This window comes from Lynx canadensis, chromosome B1, assembly GCF_007474595.2.
Source record: "Lynx canadensis isolate LIC74 chromosome B1, mLynCan4.pri.v2, whole genome shotgun sequence".
Classification (NCBI taxonomy): Eukaryota; Metazoa; Chordata; class Mammalia; order Carnivora; family Felidae; genus Lynx; species Lynx canadensis.
The window spans coordinates 154,001,996-154,019,021 of NC_044306.2; the positions used below are offsets into that span (position 1 = coordinate 154,001,996).

Sequence of the window (17,026 nt, forward strand, 5' to 3'; positions counted from 1 at the left end):
GGTCAGTTTGGCCACTGATGTCCAATTTGAGGCTGAAGTTCAAATTAGAAATTTGAAAGAAGAGCTGAGTTAGAGTAGAACATGTGGCTCTCCACTACTCTGCTAGCTTTGGGTCTAATAGATAAGGTGGGAGAATAGAATTATAATATAAATTGGAGACCTTACCATGCTGTTTTGCAAAGGTAGGAGGGTGCAAGTTGCCTTGGATTAAGTTCCAAGCGTTTTGACAAAGCCCGATTAGAACCCTAAGAGGTGGAAGCCCTGGGGGATTTAGGAGAGCAAAGAGAAGGATGTTGTGATAATTGACAGTGAAATAGATGAAATTTCATGGGACCATGCCATCCAACTCCTAATACAAAGGAAAGCAGGGGTGCCTGGGTGGCTCGGTTGGAGGTCCGACTTCAGTTCAGGTCATGATCTCACAGTTCGTGGATTCGAGCCCCGCACCAGGCTCTGTGCTGACAGATCAGAGCCTGGAGCCTGCTTGGGACTCTGTGTCTCTCTCTCTCTCTCTCTCTCTCTCTCTCTCTCTCTCTGCCCCTCCCCTGCTTATGCTCTATCTCTGTCTCAAAAATAAACTTTAAAAAAAAAAAAAAAGGAAAGCAAAACCACAACAACAACGCCACCCAGTGGGGCAGGCCCTAAATCAGGAAATGTTCATGATGAGCTTACTCCTGCTGAGCTTACTGATAATAGCTGCCAAATTCCAGTAAAAGGCCAGGGAAAGTATCCAGACATGGTTAAAGGGTTAGTGCAGCTATGGGATGTGGAAGAGCATTGGTACTTCTTTGACCAGGCAGGAACATCACCACACTCTCTGTCCTCTGGCAGCACCCACACTGCATTTGGGGGGGGGGGGTTCAAGATACTCATTCCCTTATAGTTTGCATTATTCTAGCCTTCAGGGAGGTTGAGTCCAATGAAGGGGTTCTCCCTGGGCATGTAGGACCCTGGAAATCTATAGAGAATGTACAAAAATTCTTAGGGAGTTGGGAATGGGACAGACCATCTATGCCCTTATGTTTCAAGGTCCTGATTAGGTCACATTCACTGTAGAAATGAAAGTGAGACACTACAGTCCACACCCATCACATAGTATGGAATAGATATCCTGAGCCAGTCACGGGCAAGCATACATAATGTTGGGAAATCCATGATTCATCTGGGGTAATTTCACAAATCCTAGGAATGGGTACAGGCTATTGGAAAGACCCAACACAGAGAGGGAACTTGAAAAGCTAAAAGGTATTCCAATCATGTGTAAAGGGTCCAATAAAAGTCACGTAGAAGCATATGTGGCTTGACCTCACTGTTGCCATGACCCCACCTACAAAGATAGACCAGTATCCCAACACTATGCTGGGTGGCCTGTGTAAAGCCTTAAAACCTTAACAACAGTTAAGACCTTTCTCACCTGCCCCTACCCTCTCTGATCCCCCTCCTGTTTCAGCAAAGACCTCAGGAATACAGTCCTACTCAGGGTAGGTGCCTCCCATGCCCTGACTATATAATTTAAGCCAAGACTGCCTGCAGGAGAGGGCCACTGGAGGTGACCAGACATCAGGTTGAGCTCAATATTCACTGGTTCCCCAGAAATAAACAAAAGATGATGACTCTAGTTGATACTAGCCCTCAAAAGTTTTCTGCCCCCCTCAGTGCCACCAATGGTTATTCAGGACAAATAGTTATGGTCAAGAAGGTCTTTTTGACATTGCTAACTGGGCATTCTTTTCCATGAGAATATGAGATTTTTATCTCTCCAATACCAAGAAACATACTTAACACTGATATCCTATGAAGTCACGCTCCACAAACTTCGACTGGTAAATTCCACAAGTGCTGGGGGAAACACTAATGAGAAGCTGCCAAACCTGCCCCCCCAAGGAAGAGTGGTAACTGTCACACAATATAAATTGCCCCGGGGCACAATAAAATAGGAGAAATATCCAGGAGCTGCACTAGTTGGGTATTGTACACTCTGCCCATATTGTTTCCAACAGCCCAGTTTGGCTGGTAAAAAAGTCACACGGCTCATGATAGATGATATCTATCAAGAACTGAACAGCGTGTTATCTCCCATCTATGAAGCTGTGCCTGACATTGCCACCATCTTAGATACCTTGACCACAGTCCTAGAAATGTACCATACTCTGCTAGATTCAGTCAATACTTTTTTTTAATATATCCCTGGCTGCTAAGTCACAAGATCAATTTACCTTGATGTGGGAGGAGCATCATGGATCTTTCAAGTGCTTCCTCTGGGTTACCTGCATAAACCCACAGTATGTAATGGGATAGTAACCCATGACCTGCCCCTGTTCTCCTTCCACACATCAGTAAAATGGGCTCATTACATTGATGATATAATGATAACATGTGAAGACTTGCTTCTGCTGCAGGACACTCTACAGACTTTGTTGGGACATCTGCAAGGGAGATGACAGGCAGTGAACCCCCAGAAAATTCAAGGTTTAGGTACCGCCATAAAGTTTTTGGGAGTTGTTCGGTCAGGTAAGAAATGTGTCCTTCCAGACGCCATAATTGATTAGGTGTAAGCCTACCCAGAAACTGTAATTGATTAGGCGCAAGCCTAAGAGTATGAAAGAGGTGCAAGTATTTGTAGGGTTTGGGGGTTTTAGAGGACTTTTATTGCCTACCTAGCATTGTGCCTTTATCACTTATATTGCTGAATAAATAAAGGGCAAGTGTGGGGCTGGGGATCAGAGCAGCAAGTCACCTTTGAGCAGTCAAAAATACTGGTGAAGTAGATTAAAGCTCTGGCCGTCTCCGAAGCAGGGCTACCATTTCAGTTAGATGTGTCTGTGACTCTGGAAGTAATGGTGCTGGACACAGTGGCAGAGACAAATTGAGCCATGACTCACCCTCACTTTGACTAAGTGGCATGCCTATTTGCAACAGAGGAGTATCCTGTCTTCCAAACCACTGGCTGTAGAAATGTAGATGCTACTAGGCCCTGCAGAGTGGGTAGATACTCCAAATGCCCCCACCCCTATTCTGTGGTGGCCATTGTGTCCTGCAGAGAGGGACCGGGGGAAATTCCCATCGATGCCTGGAATACAGACGAATCTGGTCAGGACAATCTGCCCACAAGGACTGTAGTCACTATTCACCTCAACACTGACACCATCTGAATGGAAACAATTATGAACCACAGAAGCTAGTGACCTGAACTAAGAAAAGTTTGGCTGGAGGTGCTTGGGTCTCTCAGTCAGTTAAGTGTCCAATTCTTAATCTCAGCTCAGGTCTTGATCTCAGGGTTGGCAGTTCAAGCCCTGCATTGGGCTCTGCACTGGGCTTAGCTTCCACTTGGGTGGTTGAACCATTGCACTCTGGGTTTACCCTGGGCACAAAGGGGAATCTGCCTCATGGTAACCATTGCCAACCTCCCTCTCCTCAATGGCAGATGAGCACATCCTGTGTTCCACTGGTACAGTCATCCAGGACACCACCTTTATCCCCTCCATTGGCATGGAGGATGTTATAGTGTACATAGAAGCCCTTACTACATTCACCAAGCAAGGCTTGAATGACAGCTGATAAAGCCAGTCTCTCCTGAACACTGGAAATGTGTCTAAGGAGACAAGCTGTCCTCCAAAATAGGAGGGCCTTGGACATTTATCACTACCTTGCAAGGAAGCAACTGTGTTGTCATTCAAAGAGAATGTTGTGTGTTCACACCCATGAGTCAGCTAATGTATTATCTTTATTAAATCACATTAGTCAATAATTGAATGCCCTGAATGATCCAACTCTCAGCCTAGGGGACTTAATAAATTAGTGGTTTAGATCTTGGAGCTCCTGGGGAAAAAAATGTTACTTATTTTGGGCATCATTATTTTAACCTGTGTTTTCTCTTGCATATGCCTGTACTGTCGCTGTAGCATCTGCTTCCAATACAGCCAGAAAGCTGCCAAACAAGCAACTTCTATGCCAGTGAAAGACCTTGCTGACCTCTCAGGGCACAGTGTGGAAGGGGAATGAGGTGTGTGTAAGATTATAAGAGCTCCTCAAGAGGGGTGGATTGTTGGAGGACATTATCAAGAGGACATGACCAACATTTGACCCACAGGCTGGACCCAGGAAATTGGAAGCTCTACACCCCTTCCCTTGTCCTTGGAACATGCATTCCACTTGCTTTATCCATACTAGACGCTGTTTCAAAGAAATATCGTTAAGATAGTAATGTGTTGTTGAGACCATCTACACTGTATACCTGATTGAACCCAGTGAAGGCCTCTATATAAACTTAAAATTCTGGTAGGCTGGGGTAGAGATCTACTTATCTTGCAAATGCCTAACAAGCCTCCCAAGTAAGTTTCCTTGCTTATTAGAATTGCCACCTACCAATCTGGAGTGGTCTGCCTCTTTCTTCAGTCTCTTCTTGTCCTCCATGTATGGGGCCAATTTCAGATTTCACCTGGAAACTCCTGAGGGTGCAAGCCAACATCAGCCAGCCAACAATTCTGGGCACATCAGTTGGTGGTGTCCATAGTGAGCCAGTTCCCTCTCTTGGAATCCATTCTGGAGGGGGCTAGGGCTGCCTGGTGGGTTCAGAGTTTCAGCAGGGCCAGCTGACCCGTCTTTGCCCGGTGGGTGACCTGTTGCCAGGGTCTCCAATTGGATAAGGATCAGGGTTGGGTCTCAGGGTCCACAATTGGGCAGGATACACTGCCACGGCCCTGCAGTTCGGCAGGGCTGTTTTGCTGAGCTCTGAGTTCTGGTGAGGACACCGCCAGTAAATCGCTGAGGTCACCTGAAGCGGCTGGCTAGGCTCGATTGTCAGGCAAAACCCGCTAACTGGGCTCTGTAAAGCTACGGTTCCCCGCGGGGCTTTCTGGGTGGGCGTGGCCAGGAGCAGGGCTTTACGTCGACGTTGACGTGAGTGGCGCGCAGGGTTCAGGAAGCCACTTGCAGGGCTTCGCGGTGAAGGCGGCCTCCAGACAAGCTCCAGCATTGGGCGAAAGCTGTTGGTGAGGCTCTTCAGGGGGATGAGACTGCCAGTGGTGCCGCGCACAGACTGGTAGGTGGGTTTCTGATTGCCAGGTCACTGGCAGGGTCTGCCGTGGAGAAGGGCTCCAGGTGTGGGTTCCGCTGCGGGAGGCCCTGAGGATGAGGCAGAGCAAGCTTGGTGACAGGCTCCTCATCTGTGTGTGGCATTGGGAAAGCTGTGTGATAGAGCAAACCCTTGTGCTCTGTGGTTGGCCCGAAGGGCAAGGGGCCAGCATCACTGAGATTCCAGGGACAGGTCACAGAAAACCCCGACCGTTTTCCTCATTCCTCGCTGTCCCCAGATGGTCTAAACGTGCCGGACCCCACGTTGTTCACAGTTGAATCAGAAGTGGGCTTCTCTGTCAGTGTCGGAGAAGTCCATGGAGTTGGACTCCCTCTAGGTCTCTCCCTCACAGGAGGAAATGTGGGCGGGGACTTTCTCAGCGCTGTGCTAATGCACTTCCGGGAGGGGTGTGGCGGTAAAAGCGGCACTGCTTTTCTTATCCTTTTAATGCAGTGTTTCTCAGGTCTTTTGTTTGTCTTGTTTGGCAGGTGAACTGTAACGTTTCGCCTGTGTTCCAGAAGTCTCCCAAAGCCCCATAGAGAGTTGCTTAATGGGAGTTTCTGTGGGAGGGACTAGAGCAGGGCAACTCTCCTTCCACCATTTTGCCAAGTTAATTTCAGTTTCTTTTTATCCTTGTGATTGCATCTTGTTTTAATGGTAAATTGACGCGGGACAAAGTTGTATGCTTGTTATCAGAAGGCTATGAAGGCTCACACACGTGTTGTGTGTTTCTATAATGTCATGTTTATTCAGTCATAAAGCAAGGTTAACAATGCAGGTTCAGGATCCCGAAATCAACGATATTTCACCACACGTTTAATTTGGCTTCTCACACCTCCCGCAAAGCGAGGCACAAGACACGTCACACAAATAAGATAGAAAGGGAGGTGGGTAGGAAGTTAAGGAGCTAAACTAGAAGTAAGTCTGCGGGTGCACAACTGAAATAAGGCCTGGGTCTGGGGTCCGGGTGATCTCTCTCGGCATTTACTGCTTGCAATGTTCAAGCAGTGAAGGATCTCTGTTCTTTTCAGAGATGAGTCAGAGTCTTCAGAGGCAGCTGCCTTTTTGAAGTAGACAGACTTAGAAGGGTCAGTGTCTGAGGAGTCTGACAGTTTGCTGCACAAATCCTCTCTTTTAAAGGATTTAATCAGTCTTGGGCCTTTTCAGACCTCCTGTGTTTCTGCTGGTTAACAGTTCAGACTGTGTCATCATCTGGTGTTGATCTTGGGGATATCTGGTAGTTGCAATGCCCGTAATTCTTGCATCATTGCTTGACACAGGTCCCTGCTTGACAGGTCCCTGCTTGACATGAGTGACTCCATCTTGCTCTCTGTAATGTTTCTGGTTCCTAGTCATTTTATGTTACTCACAGGGACTTGGTAAGCCTGGCTTTTTCAGATACAACACTATTGGTATTTAAGGCTACAATATTGTTTGTTGCGGGGTTTGCCATGTGCACATTGTGATGTTTAGTACCCGCATGATACCAGAGGCATATATACAAAATATATAAAATACACACACACACACACACACACACACACACATATATATATATATATATATATATATATATATAAAATACCAAATACAAAAATATAGTTGTAGGGGAAATTCAAATGCAGTGTTTTTAAAAGAATTTTTATATGTAATTTAGTATGCTTTTGTCAGGAAAATCACACACTTGAAAAATTGAATAGTAATCTAGTGGTACCACTGTAAAGAAATATATGTAATTATATTTATATGGAGAGTCTCACCTAATTTTTTTCAGAAATGTCAGTGTTTGCTTTTTATAGGTAAAATGCACAAGGAATCATTACTGGAATTCTAAACTCCAATGTATTCTTCATAAATAGCCCAGTGTTCTTTTCACAACCTAAATCACATTATATGATAGCACCATCAGCCCACATTTCCCCACCCTACCCTAACCACTAGCTTTATGTTCTGGGAGTTTTCCATTCAGAGTAAACTCTATGGTTCCTGCTCTGACACATAATAGTCTGAGGCAGCCTATTATGCCAGTCAAATCCCATGATGCTCCACCACCTGTGCCCTAGTAGCCAATGTCAGCCAGGACTGCTTCTCATTCGACAAATATACCAAACCCTTTCCAGGATTAAGGCCATTGAACAGGCTATGCTCTTATGGAGCTGTGGCTCTAAATCATCCTGGATGGCTCACCTTAAATATCATCTCAATTAAGCCTTCTGTGATAACTTTGAATGTCCCCCTCACACTATTCTCTGTAACAGCTTTTGGTAACTTTCTTCCACCCGAACTTTACATTTGGTGTTTTTTGTACATTTGTCATTTATTTGGTTTTTAAACCATTGCCTCCTTTCCCACCCCATTTCAGAAGACAGATTATATCTATTCTATCATATACATGGAATATAGAATAGCTAGGCATGTATCGACTTTTATAAATGTTTGTCAGGTGCATTTTATTTATTTTTTTATTTTTTATTAAAAAATTTTTTTTAATGTTTATTTATTTTTGAAGGAGAGAAAGAGAGAGAGAGAGAGAGAGAGTGAGTGAGTGTGGGGGAGAGGCAGAGAGAGAAGGATACACAGAATCTGAAGCAGGCTCCAGGCTCTGAGCTGTCAGCACAGAGCCCGACGCGGGGCTTGAACTCACAAACTGCGAGATCATGACCTGAGCTGAAGTCGGACGCTCAACCTACTGAGCCACCCAGGCGCCCCTGTCAGGTGCATTTTAAAAATTCAGTGTTTGGGTGCCTGGGTGGCTCAGGTGGTTAAACATCTGACTTTGGCTCAGGTAATGATCTCACAGTATGTGTTGGGCTCTGTTGACAGCACAGAGCCTGGAGCCTGCTTCAGATTCTGTGTCTCCCTCTTTTTCTGCCCCTCCCCACTCATTCTCTCTCTCTCTCTCTCTCTCTCTCTCTCTCTCTCTCTCTCTCTCTCTCTCTCAAAACTAAATAAACATTAAAAAAAATTTTTTAATGCAGTGTTGAGAGATGATGTCTCCTAAATATCATTATCTCTGTATGTTAACTAATTAATTATGTGATTTAGTTACAACTTAATAAATCATTTAAAAGTTTATAAAAGAATGCAGTGTGTTCAGTTTAAGTACTTTATTTTTATTTTTATTTTTTTTTAAATTAGGCAACAGCTAGGGCACCTGGGTGGCTCAATTGGGAAAGCGTCTGACTTGTGATTTCAATTCAGGTCATGATCTCACAATTTGTGAGATTGAGCCCTGTGTTGGGTTCTGAGCTGACAGTGCAGAGCATGCTTGGGGTTCTTTCTCTCCCTCTCTCTCTCTCTCTCTGCTCTTCTCCACTCACACTCTCTATCTCTCAAAATAAATACATAAACTTAAATAAAATTAGGTAATAATTACATAAGGAGAAATGTATGTCTTTTTGCCTTTTTTGCAGAGTGATGTTTAAGCCATTTAAATGAGATTTTAAGAGACTTCACAGTATTAAAACCAAGATTTTTTTTCTTTCTTTTTTAACTGAGAAACTATATTAAATGAAGTATCAATATACAATAATCTATTAAAATAGGACTGTGAAATAACTATAAAAACTTGCTATGGTAACTCTGAACAATTTTGAGAAGCAGTAAAAACCCTTCAGCTTACTTTTGATTGAAATAGGTGGGAAATGCAGAAAATTGAATGAAGTGTAGATTTTCTTATCTGTACATTGGAAATGAGAATTTCTATGAATATAAAACTAAGTAAAATACAAATACATTTTTTATTTGGTGTAGAAATGCATTTCATTGACAACTTCATACTTGAAACATTATTTCTTTTAGAAGCATTTATTTCTCTTTTTTTTTTCTGAGCAAATACTGAATACTATTGGAATAAAACAAACATTCACAGAGCAACCTGAATAAAATCATCTATTCTTTGAAATGTTACTTTATTTATTCAAGCAAATCTTCCTTGCCTTCTCTTATAATTGGGAGTTTACTCTTATATTTCCTGTATTTTCCTAGTATAACAAAGGTACTTTCCCTTAGTGTGTGATATTTGCATGAATATAGTTTATACTGGCACCAAAATTCTGACTTTAATTATGAAATAAAAACCTCAAAATCTCTATGTTTTGATGTATAAAATTAATTGGAAATTCTTTTTGTTTTGTTTTGCTTTTAAGCCATATACTAAAAACATGAACAGCTAAAGAGTGACTGTGCCCATAAAGACAAATGACTTATAAACTGTTTTTATATTTAACTCCAATATGTCCTGAAACTCAAAAGAATTAATATACATTAAGCTATGATTCTTATATTAAACTCTCACTAGGTCCTCCTCTCCACAGATTCTGACTAATAAATTGTATTAATATGGTCAGTAGTCTTCTTTCTAGTTTTTACTTATTATTATTTTAATTTTTTTCTGCCTTCTCCTATATGTATCAGGGCTATTCTTTTCAGTCTTTACTTGTTCAGTAATTCCACATTTAATATATTGAAGGTATTTGCATATAAATTGCAATAAATCTGTTCCTAACCATCTTTCTTTATCTAGTATCCTAAGGCAGCTGGTTATCTCACTGGCAATATTCTTATCAAGCCATTAAACCAATCACTGTGGGCATGATCCTCTGTTTTACCTTAGATTTTTTTCACTGTATCTGATTTAATAGGGACCTGTTTAATAGGACCTGTTTAATAGGGACCTTAGATTTTTTTCACTGTATCTGATTTAATAGGGACCATTCTTCTAACTTCTTATACATATAGTATCCATACTAGTTGATTTACAAAACTATCTCAATTTAATTATCATCTGATTCTATCATTGGTCATTATTGGCCTATATTCATTAACATATTTTAGATTGAAAGTGAAATAATTCTAACTTAAAATACCTTAAAAAAAAGTAAGGACATTATTTTACCCAGGAGTTTAGGTATGGCTGAAACTAAATGCTTAAGAGATCTCTGATACCAGTTCATCTCTTCATCTCTTAGACATATTCCAGCTAATTGCTGGACATGATGTCCTTATATTACATCCTACAAGTTTTTTAGGCTTACTCTTATCTAAAAGTTGTGGCACACATTCTAGAGGAGTTGTCTGCTTGGTCTAGCTTGACATGCAAGCCTAATTATGTGTTAAGGAGAGACCATTTTATAAGCAAAAGATGATCAGAGTTCTAGAAATACAAAATTGTATGTTTATTACATATTTCTTTTTCTATATCATTTCTTTATTTTTTAAGCATTTACTTAAGAATATGAAATATAAACCTTTATGAAACAAGAAATGTCATTTTGTTAAAACAGTGTATTTCATTTTTGCAAAACACTACCTGTATATCAGGATACATTACATTTAAACTCTAGTTAATATTTTTAAGGGAAATTTTCACACGTGGAAAAATGTATTCTGGTATAATGAACCGTCAAGGAGTCATTACCTAGATTCTATTTATTAACTCAAAATTGTTTGTGTTTTGTCTATAGATCCTATCAAGCACCCCACCAACCCACCCCAGTGGATTATTTTTAAGCCAGTTTTAGATATTATATGATTTCATCCACATATATCTCAGTATTAACCAGTGGAGGTTTCTCTAATTTGGATCCTTATATTTTTGACATCACTAAAATTGTCTATTATTGTTTCATTTGCATTGTTGTTTGCACAATATCCCAGGCACATCTTGTACCTTTTCTACCAGACCTGTAATCAGTTTTTTTCCCCAAGTACCGTGGGGATTCTTTAGGGATTTGTATACTTTAAAATACCATTTTGACTTTTTATACCATTTTATAGTATTTATCCCTTTAACCATTCAAGTTTAGGATATCATTCCTGCCTTTCGAATTTTTTTTTTATAAATTTATTTCTTAGTCTTTTTTAATGTTTAAAAAAATGATTGTTTATTTATTTATTTTGAGAGCAAGAGCGCACAGAGCATGAGTGGGGGAGGGGAAGAGAGAGAGAGGGAGACACAGAATCTAAAGCAGGCTCCAGGCTCCATGCTGTCAGCACACAGCACGATTTGGGGCTCAAACCCACGGACTGTGAGATCATGACCTGAGCTAAGGTCAGAGGCTTAAACAACTGAGCAACCCAGGTGCCCCTCTTAGTCTCTTTAAATGTTTGTATGTTTGTTTGTTTGTTTATTTACTGTGAGAGAGAGAGGGAGAGAGCACGTGACAGGGAGGGGACCAAAGGAGAGGAAATGAGAGAATCTCAAGCTCAATCCCACAAATGATGAGACCATGAACTGTGCTGAAACCAAGAGTCGGAGGCTTAACTGATTGGGCCACCCAGGCACCCCTTGCCTTTGGAATTTTTATTTTCACTTCTTTGTCTAACTTACAAAAGGCTTCTATTCAAGAGGTTCATTCATTCATATATTCATTTAATATTTATCAAGTGCTAACCACATGCCAAGCAGGGTTCTAGGTACTAAGAATTATGGTTATGAACAATAGAGTAAAATTTTTGCTTTCATGGAGCTCTTTCTGGAGCATGATTGATTTGACTTGAATATACTTTGGAGTTCTCCCTTTAAACTATCTTGTTAAAAGGAGTATTTGTGTTCTCCTCTCCATAGGCCTATAACCCCTGTCTCTGGTCTATTAGTTGGTATCATACTTAAGAATAATTATTGTTGCTTTCATAAGTTCTTCAACACATTAGATGTCTGTTACACTTGCTATTATTGGAATAGTTTGTTTTCCCAGTATCTTTTTCTTCATCTGTCTTTATTATTCTGTATATTAATTCCATGTTGTTGATTATTTGCTATATTTCCATAAGAGAATAAACCATTATAAATTAATTGAGGATAAAAAATAACTTTTTTTTTTAAAGAGTCTAGGCTAATTTTTTATTCTTTTGGAGCCAGAAACAATCATCCTTGTCTTGGGAAATTTATGAAAGGTACTGAATTATTGTCACTATTCAAAAAGGTATTGACTTAGAGCACTGTTGCGTCAGATATACAAATAAATATAAACAAAGAAATTTACAGTTATATTTTACAGATTAAGTGAATTTAGATAAAAGATTTTAATATTAAATTTTTAAAGTGCAAAGGTTTTATTATCATATTTATTTTATAATTGTATATTATATATTTTATATATTATGTGATTGTATATATGATAGTTATAGGAAATACAACATATATTATACATTTTATGCAGTTTATCTGGAGCATAATAAAGTAGCTGGGGTAAATAATTAGTTCATGACTTTAAAGACTCTTAACATAAGTTGTACCATCAGTACTAATTAAGTTAAAATCTTGGATTTTCTGTTTTACTTATGAGAATTTCACCTCTTAAGAATTGTAACATAACAGGAATTGTAACATAACAATTTTTTGTAGGAATTTAGTTTCCTAATCAACATATCATTTAAATTCAATTTATTGGCCAAATGACAGTGTATCAGAGTTGTCATGATTTTATTTATATAGGTAAAACAGACATAGAATATATTGATTTGTTTTCTACAACCAATATTGTATTAGCTATAACAATAGATTAATTTCTTGGAGGTCAAGAGAAAGGCTGATTGATTGATGTTATAAAGTATTAGCCTAAGAGTTAGGTTTGGCCTAATTATGTTCAGTAAATAGCATTTTGTTTTGATATTTAATTGAAAGTATACTACATTAATTGCAAAAGTTACTTTTTCTAGATGTTTCAATTTTACTCTATGTTTTTTATTCAATAAAGAATAATAAATTTTTCCATTAAATATTCTTGCCAGTCAGAATCGAGACATAGTCTGTTCAGAAATGTCAGCTTTCTGAATATGTTTAGAACTAGCAACACAGGTTTTAAATACCTGTCATGGGCTGTGACAGCTTAAAGACTCCCTACTTCACGTTACAAAATAAAGTTGGAAATTAACTTGCACATTTTGTGGTAGGTTGAATAAGTCACAAATAACAATGTTCTTCCTTTGGATAACAAAGGAGGGAATACAAGCACCGTAATTAAATTGATGATTTCTGTTTTCATCTTTGTTGGGGAAAAGAAAAAAGACAAAGAATACACTTCATAGTAGATTGTTAGCAATTCATGAATTCTTCAGCACTTACTTTAATGTGAATTTGGTATTTATGGGGTCAGCTATAATGGCACTTTTAAAGTACACTGGTGTTTTACTGCAACAGTGAATATATTTTAAAACCAGGGGAAAAAACTCAGCATAATGTCCCTTCTTATAGTTAGTATTAAAATATGCTTAACCAGGTTCTCCTATGTTTTTGCCAAATATAGGAAATCTATAATTACACAATTACGTTTTCAAATACCTAATATTATCAAAAGAGTGTAGAAGGAAATAGTAGAAAAATAAGAGGTAGATTTAGCCTTCTGGAAATTTTCATTTTTTATTTGAATTTTTGAAATCAAGTTGTCTGTCACAACAACTAGGGTAGAGTCTGTAGATAACCTGATAAGGTTATTTTATTTATTTGTTTAAAATCTCCAAACAATAAGCATTTATTATGATGCTCAGAGGTCTATTGGGAAAGCTCCTCTTTAAGCTGTGGGTCTGCTAGTTGACTGGATTGGTTCTGCTCCATGTGTCTCTTGTTCTTCTGGGATCAAGTGGGCTACCTTCTCATAATGGCAGAAACACAGGGAGACAAGGCCCACGTCCTTGTTTAACTATGCTAGTGCACATCAAGCCTTTGCATGAGTCATCTCTACCATACCGCTGATTAAAGCAAGTCACTGTCTGAGCCCAAAGTCAAAGTGTGGGGAAATATACTTTAAGGAGCCAAGCAGATTATATTGCCAAATTCAACATCAACGGAGCAGAAAAATATAATCTTTCCACGGCATGTGTATGAGTGGGTTGGGAGCAATGGGAATTGAATATTTACTGAACAGTCCTCTACTTGATACAGCCTGCAGGAGGAATGAAAACAAAAAATTTGCAAGTAGGATATTGGGAATGATGGTTGAATGAATCGATTCTACCTCTATACAGTATATCATTTTTTTGTGTGTGTCAGTGCCTATGCTGCATCCTGAAAAATGACACTCAAACCCTCCAGGGGTTATAGCCAAGGTTTTCGTATGCCAGTGTTGTGTGACTCTGGAATGACACAACATTTCAGTGTTGTTTCAGGTTGTGTACCTCTGGGTGATGTGGTGTATGGGAAAAATTGTGGATCCCAGGGTCATGTGCTATTCAGAACACATTCTTCAGCATATGGGTCCCTTGGTTAGAAGCTATGTTCCAAAAGATTCTACATCAGTAAACAAGTCAAAATTTTACTGAGTATACATTACCTGACTCTTCTGTTTCCAATTATGTAAAATTTATTTGGAATATAATAATTTTCATTGATGTATTAAGTTGAAAAGATAATATACATAATATATATAACTAGCGGTACATTTCTATAGACATTTGTAGAGATGTTCAACATGTTGAAAATAAAACAGGCCCAAAATGGAGTCACTTATAATAAGTACCATGTCACCAAACTGAGATTTGACAGTTACAGCTTCCCTAGAAATGAAGTTTTAAAACCTGTCAATCAGGAATCACCCGATCAACACTAGTTAGATGATCTGCCTAATGGATCCCTCCCATTGTCTAAAGAAAAGTAACAAGCCTGCTTTTTTTGCCAGTATAACTTCCTTTTTCCTGCTTCCTTCTGTCTATAAAAGTCTCATTTTGTACAGCTGTTCTGAGCTTCTTTCTATTTGCTGTATTGAATCAGTTTTGCTCAAATAAACCCTTAGTGTTTTTAATATGCCTCAGTTTATCTTTTAACAAACAATTGAAATATTTCAGTGCTCTAGTAAAATATTAGACTTTGAAAAAGCATTCATGCACGTCTGTTTCTTGTATCATAGACTCAAACATATGTATTTAAATTTTTTTTTGATGTTTATTTATTTTTGAGAGAGAGAGAGAGCACAAGTGAGTGAGGAACAGAGAGAGAGAGAGAGACACAGAATCTGAAACGCTCCAGGCTCTGAGCTGTCAGCACAGAGCCAACGCGGGGCTCGAACTCACAAACCGTGAGATCATGACCTGAGTCGAAGCCGGACGCTCAACCGACTGAGCCACCCAGGCACCCCTCGAATATATGTATTTTAAAAAGAAAAATGTTATTTATAATGTTCCATACAGTTTAAATAATTGTAAAATACTTTGACATATTTTAATATTGATATTCTAAAATATTTATCTTTAAAAATAATGAAGATTTCTGGAGCTAATGCTCTTCAAAACTTTGGATTATAAATGTCAAAGTATCTACAAAGTTATTAAACTCATTAACAGAATAGAAATGTTTTATAGTTTATAGACATTGGAGGATATAAAATTCTGTGAGCCAATATCTTATGATATAGTATATTCTTATTTTAGGCCCTACTGGTAATTATAATCGTGATAATTATATTAGCTAACATATATAGATATTATGAAAATCATTTACCATGCATTTTTGTACTTAATTTTTACAAATGCCATATGAGTTACATATTGTTTTAAATTTCAATTTTGTAAAGATGAAGCAAAGCCACTTCAATGCTTATTCACTAAAAGAAAGCTTGAAGTGAGCTAGAATCCACTTATAATATGCACTGATTTGGGGTGTAGCTAGCTGACTTTGTTTAGGAGTATGTGATTTGGAATATATATGTGAAATATATATATTGATATTCATTATATATGGTCATGCATTTCTCTACATGCCAGAGGACAGAATATTCAATTGCATATGCATATATCCATGATAATCTTTGTGTATGTGTGTATATACTTGTGTGTATGTATGTATGTATGTATGTATGTATGTAGGCAAATACAGTGAAACCTTGGATTGTGAGTAACTTCTTCTGCATGTGTTCTGCAAGACAAGAAAACATTTCTAATAAATTTTAATTTGATAAATGAGCAGTGTCTTGCAATACGAGTAGTATGTGATGTGACACTGAATGTCACATCACAACTGAGCCAATAATTCTTCTCTGTCTCTTGCTGTGGTATTGTGAGTGATCATCACTCATGCTCAGGTGCTCCATCTCAGTCCGCAGTGTTTCGCAGAAATCAGTGATTTTTTTGGAATGTTGGAAGGTGCTCACGACTGGCACTAGTGTATTTGTTGTCACTTCAGAACACCTGCGGACACTCCTTTATTTTCCATATGAGAGTAAGCTTAAGTATGTTTTGCTTCATTCTAGGTCAGGCTGCCTGCAGATATAGACCTTTTCCTCTCCTGCCTTATTGCCAGTTACATTAAATACAGTATACGACAAGAGTTTATTAATACCATACTGTAGTCAACATCTGTGGAGCGAATACAATGGTCCCCATGCAGAAAAAAGTTGAAAAAAAAGGTGATAAGGAGATGATTGCGATGGAAGAAGGAATTCATCGAGAAACACGGGTATGCAAGTGGACAAAATTGCAAGATTTTGTATCTTGGGAAACAGTGCAAAATTTTGTAGAAAAGCACCACAGGAATAATGCTGTAGCAGTGCAAGCGATCGATCAGTTTAAGGACAATGCAGTGTCATACTTACGTGAAATTCTCAAAAGGAGGCAAACACAAGTGTCATTGGATAGGTTCCTTGTTAACATTGCATGAAAAGAAAAAGATTCCATTGAGCCAATAGAGAGTGTTTGCTTTGATATATAGGTGCTTGGATTACAAGCATGTTTCTAGAATGAATTATGCTCAGAAACCAAGGCTTTACTGTATGTACGTGTGTTTACAATATATGTGTGTGTATATACGTATATATACACATATGTATATGTATACACATAATACACGTATCTCTATTATGTGTAGACATGTACACTCCATTGTATCATGTTTTATATACTTGTTCACCTTTGTTTTCAATTATTTAACTGCAAAAAAGATGATTTAATAGTCTGTGATATTAAAAAATTTATTTTCTGTACAGAATAAGTAAAAACTATAACAGGAAGAGTAATGGATTG

General features: G+C 38.6%; 1 long non-coding RNA gene across 1 annotated transcript; it reads right to left on the minus strand.

Annotated features, from left to right (window-relative positions):
* Positions 1 to 801: 801 nt before the first annotated feature.
* Positions 802 to 16,681, minus strand: LOC115511680. Its single transcript, XR_003968132.1, has 3 exons — positions 16,600 to 16,681; positions 9,076 to 9,080; positions 802 to 813 (listed from the first exon to the last, which is right to left on the minus strand). It is a non-coding gene; the product is annotated as an uncharacterized LOC115511680 (long non-coding RNA).
* Between the last annotated feature and the right edge of the window lie 345 nt (positions 16,682 to 17,026).